Source organism: Bufo gargarizans, chromosome 11, assembly GCF_014858855.1.
Source record: "Bufo gargarizans isolate SCDJY-AF-19 chromosome 11, ASM1485885v1, whole genome shotgun sequence".
Classification (NCBI taxonomy): Eukaryota; Metazoa; Chordata; class Amphibia; order Anura; family Bufonidae; genus Bufo; species Bufo gargarizans.
Genome location: NC_058090.1, coordinates 96,781,457 through 96,806,316, shown reverse-complemented (window position 1 = coordinate 96,806,316; position 24,860 = coordinate 96,781,457).

Sequence of the window (24,860 nt, the reverse complement as noted above, 5' to 3'; positions counted from 1 at the left end):
GAAAGCTGTAATGGCCCCGGACGGAGTTAAAAGCAGAGTGTGCTTGGCGTGCATGCTGTACCTGCGCTCCCTGGACTTTGTGTGGCTGTCGTGGCACATAACAGGTAGGAACTAGTGTTAGGGACCACTCATGGAGGCGACCTTGACGTGGTGAGTGGCTTATTACGCTTTGGCCAAAATGTACACCAATGCCTTATTCAGCATCCAGCATAAAGGCAGGGCAGAGCGCTGGTTGCAGAGTGCGATTGCATTTGTGTTTTTGCCTTTATTTTGTATGTTGCTGTGTCCCCTGTCCATTCATTTTTTATTAGCATATTTGTTTTCTGTTTGTTTTTAATTTTCTGCAGACCCCGCAGCAACCGCACGGGAAGAAGCCTCCCTGCGGTTTTTGTCCTATGTTCACACTTGTTATTTGGCTTTCGTTTTTCTTGCTCACGCATTTGTTTGTTGGGGCAATGAGGCTCCCCACATTTTTTGCTTTTCTATAGATGAATTTAGGTTTTTGGGGGATCTGGCCTCCTATTATTTTGTCCTCCTTCAGGGTTTCCCAGTGTTTTTTAATAATCCTTCTCAGTATTCCCGCTTGGCCGTTGTTCTCTTCTTGTTTTTTCTTCTTTTTGTTGATTAACTCCTGTCTGTCCAGTTTTCCTACCAGCTCTTTCTGTATTAATAATTTCTCTTTGTTGTAACCTCTCTGCTCAAATTTCTTCTGCATTTTGTCTGCCTCTGTTGGATATTCACCCTCCTTTGTGCAATTGCGTTTTATTCTCATGAATTGACTTTTTGGGATGTTTTCCAGCCACTGTGGGAGGTGGCAGCTCTCACGGGAGATGAAGCTGTTTACATCCGTTGGTCTTCCATCCTCTATGTAGATTGTGAGATCCAAAAAGTTGATTGTGCTGGCACTGAATGTTGGTGTAAATTCCAGATAAAATTCATTTTTATATATAAATATAATATCATCTATAAAACGTTTCCATAGGACGAGATTCGACCGGAGCTGGCCGTGGAAGTAAATGACCTGATGTTCCCACTGGCCTACATATACAGTACAGACCAAAAGTTTGGACACACCTTCTCATTCAAAAAGTTTTCTTTATTTTCATGACTATGAAAATTGTAGATTCACACTGAAGGCATCAAAACTATGAATTAACACATGTGGAATTATATACATAACAAAAAAGTGTGAAACAACTGAAAATATGTCATATTCTAGGTTCTTCAAAGTAGCCACCTTTTGCTTTGATTACTGCTTTGCACACTCTTGGCATTCTCTTGATGAGCTTCAAGAGTTAGTCACCTGAAATGGTCTTCACTTCACAGGTGTGCCCTGTCAGGTTTAATAAGTGGGATTTCTTGCCTTATAAATGGGGTTGGGACCATCAGTTGCGTTGTGGAGAAGTCAGGTGGATACACAGCCGATAGTCCTACTGAATAGACTGTTAGAATTTGTATTATGGCAAGAAAAAAGCAGCTAAGTAAAGAAAAACGAGTGGCCATCATTACTTTAAGAAATGAAGGTCAGTCAGTCCGAAAAATTGGGAAAACTTTGAAAGTGTCCCCAAGTGCAGTCACAAAAACCATCAAGCGCTACAAAGAAACTGGCTCACATGCGGACCTCCCCAGGAAAGGAAGACCAAGAGTCACCTCTGCTGCGGAGGATAAGTTCATCCGAGTCACCAGCCTCAGAAATCGCAGGTTAACAGCAGCTCAGATTAGAGACCAGGTCAATGCCACACAGAGTTCTAGCAGCAGACACATCTCTAGAACAACTGTTAAGAGGAGACTGTGTGAATCAGGCCTTCATGGTAGAATATCTGCTAGGAAACCACTGCTAAGGACAGGCAACAAGCAGAAGAGACTTGTTTGGGCTAAAGAACACAAGGAATGGACATTAGACCAGTGGAAATCTGTGCTTTGGTCTGATGAGTCCAAATTTGAGATCTTTGGTTCCAACCACCGTGTCTTTGTGCGACACAGAAAAGGTGAACGGATGGACTCTACATGCCTGGTTCCCCCCGTGAAGCATGGAGGAGGAGGTGTGATGGTGTGGGGGTGCTTTGCTGGTGACACTGTTGGGGATTTATTCAAAATTGAAGACATACTGAACCAGCATGGCTACCACAGCATCTTGCAGCGGCATGCTATTCCATCCGGTTTGCGTTTAGTTGGACCATCATTTATTTTTCAACAGGACAATGACCCCAAACACACCTCCAGGCTGTGTAAGGGCTATTTGACCATGAAGGAGAGTGATGGGGTGCTGCGCCAGATGACCTGGCCGCCACAGTCACCGGACCTGAACCCAATCGAGATGGTTTGGGGTGAGCTGGACCGCAGAGTGAAGGCAAAAGGGCCAACAAGTGCTAAGCATCTCTGGGAACTCCTTCAAGACTGTTGGAAGAACATTTCAGGTGACTACCTCTTGAAGCTCATCAAGAGAATGCCAAGAGTGTGCAAAGCAGTAATCAAAGCAAAAGGTGGCTACTTTGAAGAACCTAGAATATGACATATTTTCAGTTGTTTCACACTTTTCTGTTATGTATATAATTCCACATGTGTTAATTCATAGTTTTGATGCCTTCAGTGTGAATCTACAATTTTCATAGTCATGAAAATAAAGAAAACTCTTTGAATGAGAAGGTGTGTCCAAACTTTTGGTCTGTACTGTATATTTGCGAACCCCGATGCGAATCTCGTCCCCATCGCGGTACCCCACTGCTGTATGTAAAACTTATCCTCAAATAAAAAATAATTTCTTTTTTAAAATGAAGCATTCTCCAATAAAATCAATTAGTTTTTCTGCAAGAATTCCCAGTTTTTTTAGGCATGTTTTTACTGCATCGCATCGTTTATCATTTTCATTGATGGTGTATATGGATTCTACATCCAGGGTCCCTAGAATGTAGCTTGGTTCCCATTTCACCTGATTTAGGATGTTCAGAATATGTTGGGTGTCTTTCAGGTGTGTTGGTAGCAGGTTTACACATGGTTGTAAGAAGCAATCTATGTATTCGGACAAGTTGCTCGTCAGGCATTCCACTCCTGATACTATTGGTCTTCCCGGGGGGTCTGTTATGCTTTTATGTATCTTTGGATTGTGGTAGAATGCGGCAATTCTTGGTTGTTTGATTTCTATCAAAATACATCACAAACCAACCAATTAAAAGTAACTATGGAGAAATTTACAAAAAATGAAGAGTATGATACCTATCAACAGAGATTATGTAAAAATTTTAGATAGATCTGAGCAAGAAATTATGGAGAAGAAAATTTAAAAGTTGAAACATAATATAAACACCTATCACATTGAGGAGATAGAGGACACAAATAAATCATCAAAAAACAATATAATAAGGTGAACAGAAACAGACACTGTGGTGACAAACGCGAATACACAAACTAAATACTCAATCCCAACAAATAATAGATTTGAAGTATTACAAGATCAACCTTTTTTAGATGGAACCCCCCCCCCCCCCACACACACACACACACACACACACACCACACCACAAACCTCGCACTCGACAGAGAAGGTCACCATCACCAACACACATACAAAAGACTCCACAAAATCAACAATACCATCTGAGACACAGGTATCAACCACAGGAGGACAATCACGGACCATATTATCCACACCAAACACAATCACAGATGGAAAGGACACATCAAAAGAGGTACACTCACTATCACAGATACACAATCAAGGAATACGAAGGAAAAAGAAGAAAATTCGAAGAGGAGGAAGGAAGATATTACTACAAAAATTAAACAGTGAAACAGCTAATAATGATGCAATAGCTAACTTATTTTCAGTGATCCTTACACCAGCCCAAAATAATTTATTGAATAAAGGACTGAAATTTGCCCCTACAAACTTAATAAATTTGATACCTTTATAGGTATAGAGAAATTTGTCAGGAAGCTATGCCTCAGGAAATACTACATAAAAAACCCAATTGACCGTGATCTACCAACAAATGATTAATATATACATACAACTTTAAAAAAAAAAACTAAAAAAAAATCCCTGCCAAGAAATAGGTCAAGAATTACCTGAGCTCTATTTGCAATCCTTTCTCTTGGCCCTGTCTGACACTACCTGAGCTCTACATGCACTCTGTATATTGGCACTGTCTGACACTACCTGAGCTCTACATGCACTCTGTATCTTGGCACTGTCTGACACTACCTGAGCTCTACATGCACTCTGTATCTTGGCACTGTCTGACACTACCTGAGCTCTACATGCACTCTGTATCTTGGCACTGTCTGACACTACCTGAGTTCTACATGCACCCTGTATCTTGGCACTGTCTGACACTACCTGAGCCCTATATTCATTCTTTATCTTGGCACTGTCTGACACTACCTGAGCTCTACATGCACTCTTTATCTTGGCGCTGTCTGACACTACCTGAGCCCTATATTCATTCTTTATCTTGGCACTGTCTGACACTCTCTGAGTTCTACATGCACTCTGTATCTTGGCACTGTCTGACACTACCTGAGCTCTACATGCACTCTGTATCTTGGCACTGTCTGACACTACCTGAGTTCTACATGCACCCTGTATCGTGGCACTGTCTGACACTACCTGAGCCCTATATTCATTCTTTATCTTGGCACTGTCTGACACTACCTGAGCCCTATATTCATTCTTTATCTTGGCGCTGTCTGACACTCTCTGAGTTCTACATGCACTCTTTATCTTGGCACTGTCTGACACTACCTGAACTCTACATTCACTCTTTATCTTGGCACTGTCTGACACTCTCTGAGCTCTACATGCATTCTTTATCTTGGCACTGTCTGACAGTACCTGAGCTCTACATGCACTCTGTATCTTGGCCCTGTCTGACACTACCTGAGCTCTACATGCATTCTGTATCTTGGCACTGTCTGACACTACCTGAGCTCTACATGCACTATCTATCTTGGCACTATCTGACACTACCTGAGCTCTACATGCACTATGTATCTTGGCACTGTATGACACTACCTGAGCTCTACATGCATTCTGTATCTTGGCCCTGTCTGACACTACCTGAGCCCTATATTCATTATTTATCATGGCAATGTCTGACACTCTCTGAGCTCTACATGCATTCTTTATCTTGGCACTGTCTGACACTACCTGAGCTCTACATGCACTCTGTATCTTGGCACTGTCTGACACTACCTGAGCCCTATATTCATTCTTTATCTTGGCACTGTCTGACACTCTCGGAGCTCTACATGCACTATGTATCTTGGCACTGTCTGACACTACCTGAGCTCTACATGCACTATTTATCTTGGCACTGTCTGACACTACCTGAGCTCTACATGCACTATTTATCTTGGCACTGTCTGACACTACCTGAGCTCTACGTGCACTATTTATCTTGACACTGTCTGACACTACCTGAGCTCTACATGCACTCTGTATCTTGGCACTGTCTGACACTACCTGAGCTCTACATGCACTATCTATCTTGACACTGTCTGACACTACCTGAGCTCTACATGCACTCTTTATCTTGGCACTGTATGACACTACCTGAGCTCTACGTGCACTATTTATCTTGGCACTGTCTGACACTATATGAGCCCTATATTCATTCTTTATCTTGGCACTGTCTGACACTACCTGAGCTCTACATGCATTCTGTATCTTGGCACTGTCTGACACTACCTGAACTCTACATTCACTCTTTATCTTGGCACTGTCTGACACTCTCTGAGCTCTACATGCATTCTTTATCTTGGCACTGTCTGACAGTACCTGAGCTATACATGCACTCTTTATCTTGCCACTGTATGACACTACCTGAGCTCTACATGCACTATTTATCTTGGCACTGTCTGACACTATATGAGCCCTATATTCATTCTTTATCTTGGCACTGTCTGACACTACCTGAGCTCTACATGCACTCTTTATCTTGGCACTGTCTGACACTACCTGAGCCCTATATTCATTCTTTATCTTGGCACTGTCTGACACTCTCGGAGCTCTACATGCACCTATTTTCTTTGCACTGTCTGACACTACCTGAGCTCTACAAGCACTCTGTATCTTGGCACTGTCTGACACTACCTGAGCTCTATATTCACTCTTGATCTTGGCACTGTCTGACACTACCTGAGCTCTACATGCACTCTGTATCTTGGCACTGTCTGACACTACCTGAGCTCTACATGCACTATCTATCTTGGCACTATCTGACACTACCTGAGCTCTACATGCACTATGTATCTTGGCACTGTATGACACTACCTGAGCTCTACGTGCACTCTTTATCTTGACACTGTCTGACACTACCTGAGCTCTACGTGCATTCTGTATCTTGGCACTGTATCACACTACCTGAGCTCTACATGCATTCTGTATCTTGGCACTGTCTGACACTACCTAAGCTCTACATGCACTCTGTATCTTGGCACTGTCTGACGCTACCTGAGCCCTATATTCACTCTTTATCTTGGCACTGTCTGACACTACCTGAGCCCTATATTCATTCTTTATCTTGGCACTGTCTGACACTACCTGAGCCCTATATTCATTATTTATCTTTGCACTGTCTGACACTCTCTGAGCTCTACATGCATTCTTTATCTTGGCACTGTCTGACACTACCTGAGCTCTACATGCACTCTTTATCTTGGCCCTGTCTGACACTACCTGAGCTCTACATGCACTATTTATCTTGGCACTGTCTGACACTACCTGAGCTCTACATGCACTATCTATCTTGGCACTATCTGACACTACCTGAGCTCTACATGCACTATGTATCTTGGCACTGTATGACACTACATGAGCTCTACGTGCATTCTGTATCTTGGCACTGTCTGACACTACCTGAGCTCTACATGCACTCTGTATCTTGGCACTGTCTGACGCTACCTGAGCCCTATATTCACTCTTTATCTTGGCACTGTCTGACAATACCTGAGCTCTACGTGCATTCTGTATCTTGGCACTGTCTGACACTACCTGAGCTCTACATGCACTCTGTATCTTGGCACTGTCTGACGCTACCTGAGCCCTATATTCACTCGTTATCTTGGCACTGTCTGACAATACCTGAGCCCTATATTCATTCTTTATCTTGGCACTGTCTGACACTACCTGAGCCCTATATTCATTATTTATCTTGGCACTGTCTGACACTACCTGAGCCCTATATTCATTATTTATCTTGGCACTGTCTGACACTACCTGAGCTCTACATGCACTCTTTCTCTTGGCACTGTCTGACACTCTGAGCTCTACATGCACTCTGTATCTTGGCACTGTCTGACACTACCTGAGCTCTACATGCACTCTTTCTCTTGGCACTGTCTGACACTCTGAGCTCTACATGCACTCTGTATCTTGGCACTGTCTGACACTACCTGAGCTCTACATGCACTCTTTCTCTTGGCACTGTCTGACACTCTGAGCTCTACATGCACTCTGTATCTTGGCACTGTCTGACACTACCTGAGCTCTACATGCACTCTGTATCTTGGCACTGTCTGACACTACCTGAGCTCTACAAGCACTCTGTATCTTGGCAATGTCTGACACTACCTGAGCTCTACATGCACTCTGTATCTTGGCACTGTCTGACACTACCTGAGATCTACATGCACTATTTATCTTGGCACTGTCTGACACTACCTGAGCTCTACGTGCACTATTTATCTTGATACTGTCTGACACTACCTGAGCTCTACATGCATTCTGTATCTTGGCACTGTATGACACTACCTGAGCTCTACGTGCATTCTGTATCTTGGCACTGTCTGACACTACCTGAGCTCTACGTGCATTCTGTATCTTGGCACTGTATGACACTACCTGAGCCCTATATTCATTCTTTATCTTGGCACTGTCTGACACTACCTGAGCCCTATATTCATTATTTATCTTTGCACTGTCTGACACTCTCTGAGCTCTACATGCATTCTTTATCTTGGCACTGTCTGACACTACCTGAGCTCTACATGCACTATCTATCTTGGCACTATCTGACACTACCTGAGCTCTACATGCACTATGTATCTTGGCACTGTATGACACTACATGAGCTCTACGTGCATTCTGTATCTTGGCACTGTCTGACACTACCTGAGCTCTACATGCACTCTGTATCTTGGCACTGTCTGACGCTACCTGAGCCCTATATTCACTCTTTATCTTGGCACTGTCTGACAATACCTGAGCTCTACGTGCATTCTGTATCTTGGCACTGTCTGACACTACCTGAGCTCTACATGCACTCTGTATCTTGGCACTGTCTGACGCTACCTGAGCCCTATATTCACTCGTTATCTTGGCACTGTCTGACAATACCTGAGCCCTATATTCATTCTTTATCTTGGCACTGTCTGACACTACCTGAGCCCTATATTCATTATTTATCTTGGCACTGTCTGACACTACCTGAGCCCTATATTCATTATTTATCTTGGCACTGTCTGACACTACCTGAGCTCTACATGCACTCTTTCTCTTGGCACTGTCTGACACTCTGAGCTCTACATGCACTCTGTATCTTGGCACTGTCTGACACTACCTGAGCTCTACATGCACTCTGTATCTTGGCACTGTCTGACACTACCTGAGCTCTACAAGCACTCTGTATCTTGGCAATGTCTGACACTACCTGAGCTCTACATGCACTCTGTATCTTGGCACTGTCTGACACTACCTGAGATCTACATGCACTATTTATCTTGGCACTGTCTGACACTACCTGAGCTCTACGTGCACTATTTATCTTGATACTGTCTGACACTACCTGAGCTCTACATGCACTCTGTATCTTGGCACTGTATGACACTACCTGAGCTCTACGTGCATTCTGTATCTTGGCACTGTCTGACACTACCTGAGCTCTACGTGCATTCTGTATCTTGGCACTGTATGACACTACCTGAGCTCTACATGCATTCTTTATCTTGGCACTGTCTGACACTACCTGAGCTCTACATGCACTATGTATCTTGGCACTGTCTGACACTACCTGAGCCCTATATTCATTATTTATCTTGGCACTGTCTGACACTACCTGAGCTCTACATGCACTATCTATCTTGGCACTGTCTGACACTACCTGAGCTCTACATGCACTCTTTATCTTTGCACTGTCTGACACTCTCTGAGCTATACATGCACTCTTTATCTTGGCACTGTATGACACTACCTGAGCTCTACATGCACTATTTATCTTGGCACTGTCTGACACTATATGAGCCCTATATTCATTCTTTATCTTGGCACTGTCTGACACTACCTGAGCCCTATATTCATTCTTTATCTTGGCACTGTCTGACACTCTCGGAGCTCTACATGCACCTATTATCTTTGCACTGTCTGACACTACCTGAGCTCTACATGCACTATTTATCTTGGCACTGTATGACACTACCTGAGCTCTACATGCATTCTGTATCTTGGCACTGTCTGACACTACCTGAGCTCTACATGCACTCTGTATCTTGGCACTGTCTGACACTACCTGAGCCCTATATTCATTCATTATCTTGGCACTGTCTGACACTACCTGAGCCCTATATTCATTCTTTATCTTGGCACTGTCTGACACTACCTGAGCTCTACATGCATTCTGTTTCTTGGCACTGTCTGACACTACCTGAGCTCTACATGCACTCTGTATGTTGGCACTGTCTGACACTGCCTTAGCTCTACATGCATTCTTTATCTTGGCACTATCTGACACTACCTGAGCTCTACATGCACTATTTATCTTGGCACTGTCTGACACTACCTGAGCCATATATTCATTCTTTATCTTGGCACTGTCTGACACTACCTGAGCTCTACATGCACTATTTATCTTGGCACTGTCTGACACTACCTGAGCTTTACATGCATTCTGTATCTTGGCACTGTCTGACACTATCTGAGCTCTACATGCACTCTGTATCTTGGCACTGTCTGACACTACCTGAGCTCTACATGCACTCATTATCTTGGCACTGTCTGACACTACCTGAGCTCTACATGCCCTCTGTATCTTGGCACTGTCTGACACTACCTGAGCTCTACAAGCACTCTGTATCTTGGCACTGTCTGACACTACCTGAGCTCTACATGCACTATTTATCTTGGCACTGTCTGACACTACCTGAGCTCTATAAGCACTCTGTATCTTGGCACTGTCTGACACTACCTAAGCTCTACATGCACTCTGTATCTTGGCACTGTTTGACACTACCTAAGCTCTACATGTACTCTGTATCTTGGCACTGTCTGACACTACCTAAGCTCTACATGCACTCTGTATCTTGGCACTGTCTGACGCTACCTGAGCCCTATATTCACTCTTTATCTTAGCACTGTCTGACACTACCTGAGCCCTATATTCATTCTTTATCTTGGCACTGTCTGACACTACCTGAGCCCTATATTCATTATTTATCTTTGCACTGTCTGACACTCTCTGAGCTCTACATGCATTCTTTATCTTGGCACTGTCTGACACTACCTGAGCTCTACATGCACTCTTTATCTTGGCCCTGTCTGACACTACCTGAGCTCTACATGCACTATTTATCTTGGCACTGTCTGACACTACCTGAGCTCTACATGCACTATCTATCTTGGCACTATCTGACACTACCTGAGCTCTACATGCACTATGTATCTTGGCACTGTATGACACTACATGAGCTCTACGTGCATTCTGTATCTTGGCACTGTCTGACACTACCTGAGCTCTACATGCACTCTGTATCTTGGCACTGTCTGACGCTACCTGAGCCCTATATTCACTCTTTATCTTGGCACTGTCTGACAATACCTGAGCTCTACGTGCATTCTGTATCTTGGCACTTGTCTGACACTACCTGAGCTCTACATGCACTCTGTATCTTGGCACTGTCTGGACGCTACCTGAGCCCTATATTCACTCGTTATCTTGGCACTGTCTGACAATACCTGAGCCCTATATTCATTCTTATCTTGGCACTGTCTGACACTACCTGAGCCCTATATTCATTATTTATCTTGGCACTGTCCTGACACTACCTGAGCCCTATATTCATTATTTATCTTGGCACTGTCTGACACTACCTGAGCTCTACATGCACTCTTTCTCTTGGCACTGTCTGACACTCTGAGCTCTACATGCACTCTGTATCTTGGCACTGTCTGACACTACCTGAGCTCTACATGCACTCTGGATCTTGGCACTGTCTGACACTACCTGAGCTCTACAAGCACTCTGTATCTTGGCAATGTCTGACACTACCTGAGCTCTACATGCACTATGTATCTTGGCACTGTCTGACACTACCTGAGATCTACATGCACTATTTATCTTGGCACTGTCTGACACTACCTGAGCTCTACTGCACTATTAGCTTGATCTGCTGACACTACTGACTCTACATGCACTCTGTATCTTGGCACTGTATGACACTACCTGAGCTCTACGTGCATTCTGTATCTTGGCACTGTCTGACACTACCTGAGCTCTACGTGCATTCTGTATCTTGGCACTGTATGACACTACCTGAGCCCATATATTCATTCTTTATCTTGGCACTGTCTGACACTACCTGAGCCCTATATTCATTATTTATCTTTGCACTGTCTGACACTCTCTGAGCTCTACATGCATTCTTTATCTTGGCACTGTCTGACACTACCTGAGCTCTACATGCACTCTTATCTTGGCCCTGTCTGACACTACCTGAGCTCTACATGCACTATTTATCTTGGCACTGTCTGACACTACCTGAGCTCTACATGCACTATCTATCTTGGCACTATCTGACACTACCTGAGCTCTACATGCACTATGTATCTTGGCACTGTATGACACTACATGAGCTCTACGTGCATTCTGTATCTTGGCACTGTCTGACACTACCTGAGCTCTACATGCACTCTGTATCTTGGCACTGTCTGACGCTACCTGAGCCCTATATTCACTCTTTATCTTGGCACTGTCTGACAATACCTGAGCTCTACGTGCATTCTGTATCTTGGCACTGTCTGACACTACCTGAGCTCTACATGCACTCTGTATCTTGGCACTGTCTGACGCTACCTGAGCCCTATATTCACTCGTTATCTTGGCACTGTCTGACAATACCTGAGCCCTATATTCATTCTTTATCTTGGCACTGTCTGACACTACCTGAGCCCTATATTCATTATTTATCTTGGCACTGTCTGACACTACCTGAGCCCTATATTCATTATTTATCTTGGCACTGTCTGACACTACCTGAGCTCTACATGCACTCTTTCTCTTGGCACTGTCTGACACTCTGAGCTCTACATGCACTCTGTATCTTGGCACTGTCTGACACTACCTGAGCTCTACATGCACTCTGTATCTTGGCACTGTCTGACACTACCTGAGCTCTACAAGCACTCTGTATCTTGGCAATGTCTGACACTACCTGAGCTCTACATGCACTCTGTATCTTGGCACTGTCTGACACTACCTGAGATCTACATGCACTATTTATCTTGGCACTGTCTGACACTACCTGAGCTCTACGTGCACTATTTATCTTGATACTGTCTGACACTACCTGAGCTCTACATGCACTCTGTATCTTGGCACTGTCTGACACTACCTGAGCCCTATATTCATTCTTTATCTTGGCACTGTCTGACACTCTCGGAGCTCTACATGCACTATGTATCTTGGCACTGTCTGACACTACCTGAGCTCTACATGCACTATTTATCTTGGCACTGTCTGACACTACCTGAGCTCTACATGCACTATTTATCTTGGCACTGTCTGACACTACCTGAGCTCTACGTGCACTATTTATCTTGACACTGTCTGACACTACCTGAGCTCTACATGCACTCTGTATCTTGGCACTGTCTGACACTACCTGAGCTCTACATGCACTATCTATCTTGACACTGTCTGACACTACCTGAGCTCTACATGCACTCTTTATCTTGGCACTGTATGACACTACCTGAGCTCTACGTGCACTATTTATCTTGGCACTGTCTGACACTATATGAGCCCTATATTCATTCTTTATCTTGGCACTGTCTGACACTACCTGAGCTCTACATGCATTCTGTATCTTGGCACTGTCTGACACTACCTGAACTCTACATTCACTCTTTATCTTGGCACTGTCTGACACTCTCTGAGCTCTACATGCATTCTTTATCTTGGCACTGTCTGACAGTACCTGAGCTATACATGCACTCTTTATCTTGCCACTGTATGACACTACCTGAGCTCTACATGCACTATTTATCTTGGCACTGTCTGACACTATATGAGCCCTATATTCATTCTTTATCTTGGCACTGTCTGACACTACCTGAGCTCTACATGCACTCTTTATCTTGGCACTGTCTGACACTACCTGAGCCCTATATTCATTCTTTATCTTGGCACTGTCTGACACTCTCGGAGCTCTACATGCACCTATTTTCTTTGCACTGTCTGACACTACCTGAGCTCTACAAGCACTCTGTATCTTGGCACTGTCTGACACTACCTGAGCTCTATATTCACTCTTGATCTTGGCACTGTCTGACACTACCTGAGCTCTACATGCACTCTGTATCTTGGCACTGTCTGACACTACCTGAGCTCTACATGCACTATCTATCTTGGCACTATCTGACACTACCTGAGCTCTACATGCACTATGTATCTTGGCACTGTATGACACTACCTGAGCTCTACGTGCACTCTTTATCTTGACACTGTCTGACACTACCTGAGCTCTACGTGCATTCTGTATCTTGGCACTGTATCACACTACCTGAGCTCTACATGCATTCTGTATCTTGGCACTGTCTGACACTACCTAAGCTCTACATGCACTCTGTATCTTGGCACTGTCTGACGCTACCTGAGCCCTATATTCACTCTTTATCTTGGCACTGTCTGACACTACCTGAGCCCTATATTCATTCTTTATCTTGGCACTGTCTGACACTACCTGAGCCCTATATTCATTATTTATCTTTGCACTGTCTGACACTCTCTGAGCTCTACATGCATTCTTTATCTTGGCACTGTCTGACACTACCTGAGCTCTACATGCACTCTTTATCTTGGCCCTGTCTGACACTACCTGAGCTCTACATGCACTATTTATCTTGGCACTGTCTGACACTACCTGAGCTCTACATGCACTATCTATCTTGGCACTATCTGACACTACCTGAGCTCTACATGCACTATGTATCTTGGCACTGTATGACACTACATGAGCTCTACGTGCATTCTGTATCTTGGCACTGTCTGACACTACCTGAGCTCTACATGCACTCTGTATCTTGGCACTGTCTGACGCTACCTGAGCCCTATATTCACTCTTTATCTTGGCACTGTCTGACAATACCTGAGCTCTACGTGCATTCTGTATCTTGGCACTGTCTGACACTACCTGAGCTCTACATGCACTCTGTATCTTGGCACTGTCTGACGCTACCTGAGCCCTATATTCACTCGTTATCTTGGCACTGTCTGACAATACCTGAGCCCTATATTCATTCTTTATCTTGGCACTGTCTGACACTACCTGAGCCCTATATTCATTATTTATCTTGGCACTGTCTGACACTACCTGAGCCCTATATTCATTATTTATCTTGGCACTGTCTGACACTACCTGAGCTCTACATGCACTCTTTCTCTTGGCACTGTCTGACACTCTGAGCTCTACATGCACTCTGTATCTTGGCACTGTCTGACACTACCTGAGCTCTACATGCACTCTTTCTCTTGGCACTGTCTGACACTCTGAGCTCTACATGCACTCTGTATCTTGGCACTGTCTGACACTACCTGAGCTCTACATGCACTCTTTCTCTTGGCACTGTCTGACACTCTGAGCTCTACATGCACTCTGTATCTTGGCACTGTCTGACACTACCTGAGCTCTACATGCACTCTGTATCTTGGCACTGTCTGACACTACCTGAGCTCTACAAGCACTCTGTATCTTGGCAATGTCTGACACTACCTGAGCTCTACATGCACTCTGTATCTTGGCACTGTCTGACACTACCTGAGATCTACATGCACTATTTATCTTGGCACTGTCTGACACTACCTGAGCTCTACGTGCACTATTTATCTTGATACTGTCTGACACTACCTGAGCTCTACATGCATTCTGTATCTTGGCACTGTATGACACTACCTGAGCTCTACGTGCATTCTGTATCTTGGCACTGTCTGACACTACCTGAGCTCTACGTGCATTCTGTATCTTGGCACTGTATGACACTACCTGAGCCCTATATTCATTCTTTATCTTGGCACTGTCTGACACTACCTGAGCCCTATATTCATTATTTATCTTTGCACTGTCTGACACTCTCTGAGCTCTACATGCATTCTTTATCTTGGCACTGTCTGACACTACCTGAGCTCTACATGCACTATCTATCTTGGCACTATCTGACACTACCTGAGCTCTACATGCACTATGTATCTTGGCACTGTATGACACTACATGAGCTCTACGTGCATTCTGTATCTTGGCACTGTCTGACACTACCTGAGCTCTACATGCACTCTGTATCTTGGCACTGTCTGACGCTACCTGAGCCCTATATTCACTCTTTATCTTGGCACTGTCTGACAATACCTGAGCTCTACGTGCATTCTGTATCTTGGCACTGTCTGACACTACCTGAGCTCTACATGCACTCTGTATCTTGGCACTGTCTGACGCTACCTGAGCCCTATATTCACTCGTTATCTTGGCACTGTCTGACAATACCTGAGCCCTATATTCATTCTTTATCTTGGCACTGTCTGACACTACCTGAGCCCTATATTCATTATTTATCTTGGCACTGTCTGACACTACCTGAGCCCTATATTCATTATTTATCTTGGCACTGTCTGACACTACCTGAGCTCTACATGCACTCTTTCTCTTGGCACTGTCTGACACTCTGAGCTCTACATGCACTCTGTATCTTGGCACTGTCTGACACTACCTGAGCTCTACATGCACTCTGTATCTTGGCACTGTCTGACACTACCTGAGCTCTACAAGCACTCTGTATCTTGGCAATGTCTGACACTACCTGAGCTCTACATGCACTCTGTATCTTGGCACTGTCTGACACTACCTGAGATCTACATGCACTATTTATCTTGGCACTGTCTGACACTACCTGAGCTCTACGTGCACTATTTATCTTGATACTGTCTGACACTACCTGAGCTCTACATGCACTCTGTATCTTGGCACTGTATGACACTACCTGAGCTCTACGTGCATTCTGTATCTTGGCACTGTCTGACACTACCTGAGCTCTACGTGCATTCTGTATCTTGGCACTGTATGACACTACCTGAGCTCTACATGCATTCTTTATCTTGGCACTGTCTGACACTACCTGAGCTCTACATGCACTATGTATCTTGGCACTGTCTGACACTACCTGAGCCCTATATTCATTATTTATCTTGGCACTGTCTGACACTACCTGAGCTCTACATGCACTATCTATCTTGGCACTGTCTGACACTACCTGAGCTCTACATGCACTCTTTATCTTTGCACTGTCTGACACTCTCTGAGCTATACATGCACTCTTTATCTTGGCACTGTATGACACTACCTGAGCTCTACATGCACTATTTATCTTGGCACTGTCTGACACTATATGAGCCCTATATTCATTCTTTATCTTGGCACTGTCTGACACTACCTGAGCCCTATATTCATTCTTTATCTTGGCACTGTCTGACACTCTCGGAGCTCTACATGCACCTATTATCTTTGCACTGTCTGACACTACCTGAGCTCTACATGCACTATTTATCTTGGCACTGTATGACACTACCTGAGCTCTACATGCATTCTGTATCTTGGCACTGTCTGACACTACCTGAGCTCTACATGCACTCTGTATCTTGGCACTGTCTGACACTACCTGAGCCCTATATTCATTCATTATCTTGGCACTGTCTGACACTACCTGAGCCCTATATTCATTCTTTATCTTGGCACTGTCTGACACTACCTGAGCTCTACATGCATTCTGTTTCTTGGCACTGTCTGACACTACCTGAGCTCTACATGCACTCTGTATGTTGGCACTGTCTGACACTGCCTTAGCTCTACATGCATTCTTTATCTTGGCACTATCTGACACTACCTGAGCTCTACATGCACTATTTATCTTGGCACTGTCTGACACTACCTGAGCCATATATTCATTCTTTATCTTGGCACTGTCTGACACTACCTGAGCTCTACATGCACTATTTATCTTGGCACTGTCTGACACTACCTGAGCTTTACATGCATTCTGTATCTTGGCACTGTCTGACACTATCTGAGCTCTACATGCACTCTGTATCTTGGCACTGTCTGACACTACCTGAGCTCTACATGCACTCATTATCTTGGCACTGTCTGACACTACCTGAGCTCTACATGCCCTCTGTATCTTGGCACTGTCTGACACTACCTGAGCTCTACAAGCACTCTGTATCTTGGCACTGTCTGACACTACCTGAGCTCTACATGCACTATTTATCTTGGCACTGTCTGACACTACCTGAGCTCTATAAGCACTCTGTATCTTGGCACTGTCTGACACTACCTAAGCTCTACATGCACTCTGTATCTTGGCACTGTTTGACACTACCTAAGCTCTACATGTACTCTGTATCTTGGCACTGTCTGACACTACCTAAGCTCTACATGCACTCTGTATCTTGGCACTGTCTGACGCTACCTGAGCCCTATATTCACTCTTTATCTTAGCACTGTCTGACACTACCTGAGCCCTATATTCATTCTTTATCTTGGCACTGTCTGACACTACCTGAGCCCTATATTCATTATTTATCTTTGCACTGTCTGACACTCTCTGAGCTCTACATGCATTCTTTATCTTGGCACTGTCTGACACTACCTGAGCTCTACATGCACTCTTTATCTTGGCCCTGTCTGACACTACCTGAGCTCTACATGCACTATTTATCTTGGCACTGTCTGACACTACCTGAGCTCTACATGCACTATCTATCTTGGCACTATCTGACACTACCTGAGCTCTACATGCACTATGTATCTTGGCACTGTATGACACTACATGAGCTCTACGTGCATTCTGTATCTTGGCACTGTCTGACACTACCTGAGCTCTACATGCACTCTGTATCTTGGCACTGTCTGACGCTACCTGAGCCCTATATTCACTCTTTATCTTGGCACTGTCTGACAATACCTGAGCTCTACGTGCATTCTGTATCTTGGCACTGTCTGACACTACCTGAGCTCTACATGCACTCTGTATCTTGGCACTGTCTGACGCTACCTGAGCCCTATATTCACTCGTTATCTTGGCACTGTCTGACAATACCTGAGCCCTATATTCATTCTTTATCTTGGCACTGTCTGACACTACCTGAGCCCTATATTCATTATTTATCTTGGCACTGTCTGACACTACCTGAGCCCTATATTCATTATTTATCTTGGCACTGTCTGACACTACCTGAGCTCTACATGCACTCTTTCTCTTGGCACTGTCTGACACTCTGAGCTCTACATGCACTCTGTATCTTGGCACTGTCTGACACTACCTGAGCTCTACATGCACTCTGTATCTTGGCACTGTCTGACACTACCTGAGCTCTACAAGCACTCTGTATCTTGGCAATGTCTGACACTACCTGAGCTCTACATGCACTCTGTATCTTGGCACTGTCTGACACTACCTGAGATCTACATGCACTATTTATCTTGGCACTGTCTGACACTACCTGAGCTCTACGTGCACTATTTATCTTGATACTGTCTGACACTACCTGAGCTCTACATGCACTCTGTATCTTGGCACTGTATGACACTACCTGAGCTCTACGTGCATTCTGTATCTTGGCACTGTCTGACACTACCTGAGCTCTACGTGCATTCTGTATCTTGGCACTGTATGACACTACCTGAGCCCTATATTCATTCTTTATCTTGGCACTGTCTGACACTACCTGAGCCCTATATTCATTATTTATCTTTGCACTGTCTGACACTCTCTGAGCTCTACATGCATTCTTTATCTTGGCACTGTCTGACACTACCTGAGCTCTACATGCACTCTTTATCTTGGCCCTGTCTGACACTACCTGAGCTCTACATGCACTATTTATCTTGGCACTGTCTGACACTACCTGAGCTCTACATGCACTATCTATCTTGGCACTATCTGACACTACCTGAGCTCTACATGCACTATGTATCTTGGCACTGTATGACACTACATGAGCTCTACGTGCATTCTGTATCTTGGCACTGTCTGACACTACCTGAGCTCTACATGCACTCTGTATCTTGGCACTGTCTGACGCTACCTGAGCCCTATATTCACTCTTTATCTTGGCACTGTCTGACAATACCTGAGCTCTACGTGCATTCTGTATCTTGGCACTGTCTGACACTACCTGAGCTCTACATGCACTCTGTATCTTGGCACTGTCTGACGCTACCTGAGCCCTATATTCACTCGTTATCTTGGCACTGTCTGACAATACCTGAGCCCTATATTCATTCTTTATCTTGGCACTGTCTGACACTACCTGAGCCCTATATTCATTATTTATCTTGGCACTGTCTGACACTACCTGAGCCCTATATTCATTATTTATCTTGGCACTGTCTGACACTACCTGAGCTCTACATGCACTCTTTCTCTTGGCACTGTCTGACACTCTGAGCTCTACATGCACTCTGTATCTTGGCACTGTCTGACACTACCTGAGCTCTACATGCACTCTGTATCTTGGCACTGTCTGACACTACCTGAGCTCTACAAGCACTCTGTATCTTGGCAATGTCTGACACTACCTGAGCTCTACATGCACTCTGTATCTTGGCACTGTCTGACACTACCTGAGATCTACATGCACTATTTATCTTGGCACTGTCTGACACTACCTGAGCTCTACGTGCACTATTTATCTTGATACTGTCTGACACTACCTGAGCTCTACATGCACTCTGTATCTTGGCACTGTATGACACTACCTGAGCTCTACGTGCATTCTGTATCTTGGCACTGTCTGACACTACCTGAGCTCTACGTGCATTCTGTATCTTGGCACTGTATGACACTACCTGAGCTCTACATGCATTCTTTATCTTGGCACTGTCTGACACTACCTGAGCTCTACATGCACTATGTATCTTGGCACTGTCTGACACTACCTGAGCCCTATATTCATTATTTATCTTGGCACTGTCTGACACTACCTGAGCTCTACATGCACTATCTATCTTGGCACTGTCTGACACTACCTGAGCTCTACATGCACTCTTTATCTTTGCACTGTCTGACACTCTCTGAGCTATACATGCACTCTTTATCTTGGCACTGTATGACACTACCTGAGCTCTACATGCACTATTTATCTTGGCACTGTCTGACACTATATGAGCCCTATATTCATTCTTTATCTTGGCACTGTCTGACACTACCTGAGCCCTATATTCATTCTTTATCTTGGCACTGTCTGACACTCTCGGAGCTCTACATGCACCTATTATCTTTGCACTGTCTGACACTACCTGAGCTCTACATGCACTATTTATCTTGGCACTGTATGACACTACCTGAGCTCTACATGCATTCTGTATCTTGGCACTGTCTGACACTACCTGAGCTCTACATGCACTCTGTATCTTGGCACTGTCTGACACTACCTGAGCCCTATATTCATTCTTTATCTTGGCACTGTCTGACACTACCTGAGCTCTACATGCATTCTGTTTCTTGGCACTGTCTGACACTACCTGAGCTCTACATGCACTCTGTATGTTGGCACTGTCTGACACTGCCTTAGCTCTACATGCATTCTTTATCTTGGCACTATCTGACACTACCTGAGCTCTACATGCACTATTTATCTTGGCACTGTCTGACACTACCTGAGCCATATATTCATTCTTTATCTTGGCACTGTCTGACACTACCTGAGCTCTACATGCACTATTTATCTTGGCACTGTCTGACACTACCTGAGCTTTACATGCATTCTGTATCTTGGCACTGTCTGACACTACCTGAGCTCTACATGCACTCATTATCTTGGCACTGTCTGACACTACCTGAGCTCTACATGCCCTCTGTATCTTGGCACTGTCTGACACTACCTGAGCTCTACAAGCACTCTGTATCTTGGCACTGTCTGACACTACCTGAGCTCTACATGCACTATTTATCTTGGCACTGTCTGACACTACCTGAGCTCTACATGCACTCTGTATCTTGGCACTGTTTGACACTACCTAAGCTCTACATGTACTCTGTATCTTGGCACTGTCTGACACTACCTGAGCTCTACATGCACTCTGTATCTTGGCACTGTTTGAAACTCTCTGAGCTCTACATGCACTCTGTATCTTGTGTAGGAAGGTGCAAGGGTCCGTCATTGACGGAAGGTACGTGTCACCGAGGTTCCTGGCCTCGGTGAGATAAGAACCGGTTATTTTATGTGTCAGCAGCAGCTAGTGCTCGCTGACACTGTTTATTCTTAGTGTGGCTGAAAAGCCGATCCGGGCCGGTTCTTATTGGGAGCAGCCAAAGAGCAGGGTGGGTGGCTGTTCCCCGCGTCCAGGCCAGGTTTTGGGCTGGGGTTTAAAAACCCAGCCAGCAGCTCAGCTGGGTGTGGTATGTTCCTCCAAGTAAAAGTGGTGCTGTGAAGGCTCTGTGTTTTTGGGGAGCTGCATGAGAGCCACCAGCCGGAAGCCAGGCACCCTAAAAGCCGGCTGTGGATATTCAGGTGACGTGTTCGTCTTGAGTTCTGTGGACTTTGGCCATGTGAAATAACATGGGGATTTTCTGGGGTGTGCATTAACACCAGGACTCTGCCAAGTGTTTATGTTATTTTTCCTTGTTGTGTGAATAAACACTGACTTTTCCGTTACTACCGTGTTCTTGCCTCTGTACTGCGTTCGCTTACCCTGCCTACCAGAGCGAATCCCCACAATTGGTGGCTTGGAGCGGGCAAGCGCAGTGAGGCTGGCGTGGAAGCCGAATTTTTTTTTCTCTCTCACGGTTGTATGTCATTTATCAAGCCGGCTAGATTTAAACCGGTGTCAAGAGACAAAATGGAGGCTGTTATGAAGGCCCTCGTGGAAGCTAACCTGCAGCAACGCGAGGCTAATAAGCAGCAGCAGGAGACCAACCAGTTGCTGCTACAACATGTAATGGCATTACAGTCAGCAGGAGCAACCCCAAGCGTACATGATGTCCGGAAAGCAGTACGTGCAGCGATCCCTAAAATGACCCCTGCAGACGACGTCGAGACCTACCTGGCGATGTATGAAAAAGTGGCCACCAGGGAAAAGCTGCCCCAAGACCAGTGGGCTGAGGTCGTCGCTCCGTTTCTGACGTCAGAGTCCCAGCGGGTGTTTTTTGACTTGCCTGACGATCAAGCAGCCGACTACCCAAAGGTAAAGGGGGAGATCTTGGCAAGACTGGGGGTGAATGTACTGGTCCGGGCCCAGCGGGTGCATCAGTGGGGGTTCAACCCGGCGGAGCCCGTGAGACCCCAGTATTATGACTTGCTTAACCTGTTACAAAAGTGGCTACAACCTGACGTGTTAAGCCCCACTGCTATGTTGGACCGGTTATTAGCAGACAGGTTCTGGAGGGCTCTGCCACCCCCTCTCCAGCAATGGATTGGCCAGGTCTCCCCAGGGAATGCGCTGGAGATGGTCGACCTGGTGGAGCGCTATGAGGCTACCCGAAACTTACAGGGGGGTTCTGTTGGGAGGGGGGCAGTCAGATCCCGTAACTCTCCACCCCGGACCCAACAACCAGTGCCCATCAAACCTGCCCGAGATATAACCCCTGTGGACCCCGTTCCAATAATCTGCTGGCGGTGTCGGGAGCCAGGTCATGTTCGAGCGGACTGTCCACGTCAGGGGGAACCCATGGACACAAACTGTGGCTTCCGTCAATCGTTATATGCCAGGAAACTGTGTGCAGTAGGTGCTTCGGAGTCTCTGAACCACCTGTGCCAGGTTGAGGTGGGAGACACTCCAGCGGAGGCTCTGTTGGACTCAGGAAGTCTGGTGACCCTGGTAAGGGCTTCCCTGGTACGCTCCGCTGAGTACACCGGCCGTAAGGTTGGAGTCATGTGCATCCATGGGGACTTAAAAGACTATCCTACTGCTATGGTGTCTCTGTCTACGGTTTCCGGCCGGTGGATCCACGAGGTGGCTGTTGCAACCCACCTCCACTATGAACTTATAGTAGGGAGAGACTTCCCGGGTTTCACGGCACTGTGGCCGGTTCCGAGAGTGACTGATATGCATGATACAGGGGTAACCCTAGCAGAATGGCCTGGCTCAGGGGGGAGACCAGAACCCTGGGAACCTGAGTCTAAAGGTCCCGCGGTAGGGGTGACCGCCACTTCGGTGGAAGAGGAGGAGACATCCCCACTGAGTGTAATGGTGGGAGACATGGAGGACTTGCCGCCGGGGCCTGAGCTGGCAGACCTCAATGTCTCTGGGGGTAATTTTGGTACCGCGCAACACCGGGATCCAACCTTATCCCGGGCCTGGGAAAATGTGCTAATAATAGATGGTGAACCACAACAACCAGGGGCAGAGTCGGTGTTCCCCCGTTTTGTGGTCCATCAGGATATGTTGTATCGGGTAAACCAGCTGCGAGGTGAATCCATTGAACAGTTAGTGGTGCCTCAGGCTTATCGCAAACTCGTGTTAGAGTTAGCACACCAGCATGTTCTCGGGGGTCATCTGGGAATGCAGAAAACCCAGGACCGGATACTACAACGGTTTTACTGGCCCAGTGTGTTTAAAGAGGTGGCCGACTTCTGTAAATCTTGCCCGACCTGCCAGGCAACGAGCCCCCAGCACCTGTTTCGCAGTCCCTTGGTACCCCTCCCGATCATTGAGGTACCGTTTGAGCGAATCGCTATGGACCTAGTAGGTCCTGTACCAAAGTCCGCCAGGGGACACCAACACATCTTGGTTGTCCTTGATTACGCTACTCGGTACCCGGAGGCCGTGCCACTGCGACATACTTCTGCAAAACTTATAGCCAAAGAGCTAATGGAGATGTTCTCCCGAGTGGGGCTACCTAAAGAGGTCCTGACTGACCAGGGGACCCCTTTTATGTCCAAGGTCATGAGGGAACTCTGCAAGTTGCTGCGTATAAAACAGTTACGGACGTCTGTGTACCATCCACAAACGGATGGACTAGTGGAAAGGTTTAATAAAACCCTAAAAACCATGTTAAAAAGGGTGGTGACCAAAGATGGAAAGGATTGGGACCTTCTTCTGCCTTATCTCATGTTCGCAGTGCGAGAGGTGCCCCAGGCCTCTACTGGGTTCTCGCCCTTCGAATTGCTATATGGCAGACATCCTCGTGGCTTGTTGGACGTAGCCAAAGAGGCGTGGGAAGAACAACCCACTCCGCATAAAAGCGTCCTGGAATATGTTACCAAGATGCAACAGCGGATAGAGACCGTTTTGCCTCTTGTCAGGGAACATATGGAGGCCGCTCAGCGAGCCCAGAGTCGGATCTATAATCGGCAGGCTCGGGTCCGGAACTTTAACCCGGGTGATCGGGTTTTGGTTCTCGTGCCGACAGTGGACAGTAAGTTCCTAGCCAGGTGGCAGGGGCCCTACGAGGTGCGTGAAAAAATAGGAGAGGTAAATTACAAGGTACACCAGCCGGGGAGGCGAAAGCCGGAGCAGGTTTACCATGTTAATTTGCTAAAACCTTGGAAGGATAGGGAAACCTGTACGGAAGACAGCCCGCGACCGGGTTTTCTTGGACAAGAGGGTCCGGCTCCTAAGTCTGATGCAAGGGAAGCGGTTGCCACAGTAAAAATTGCTGACAG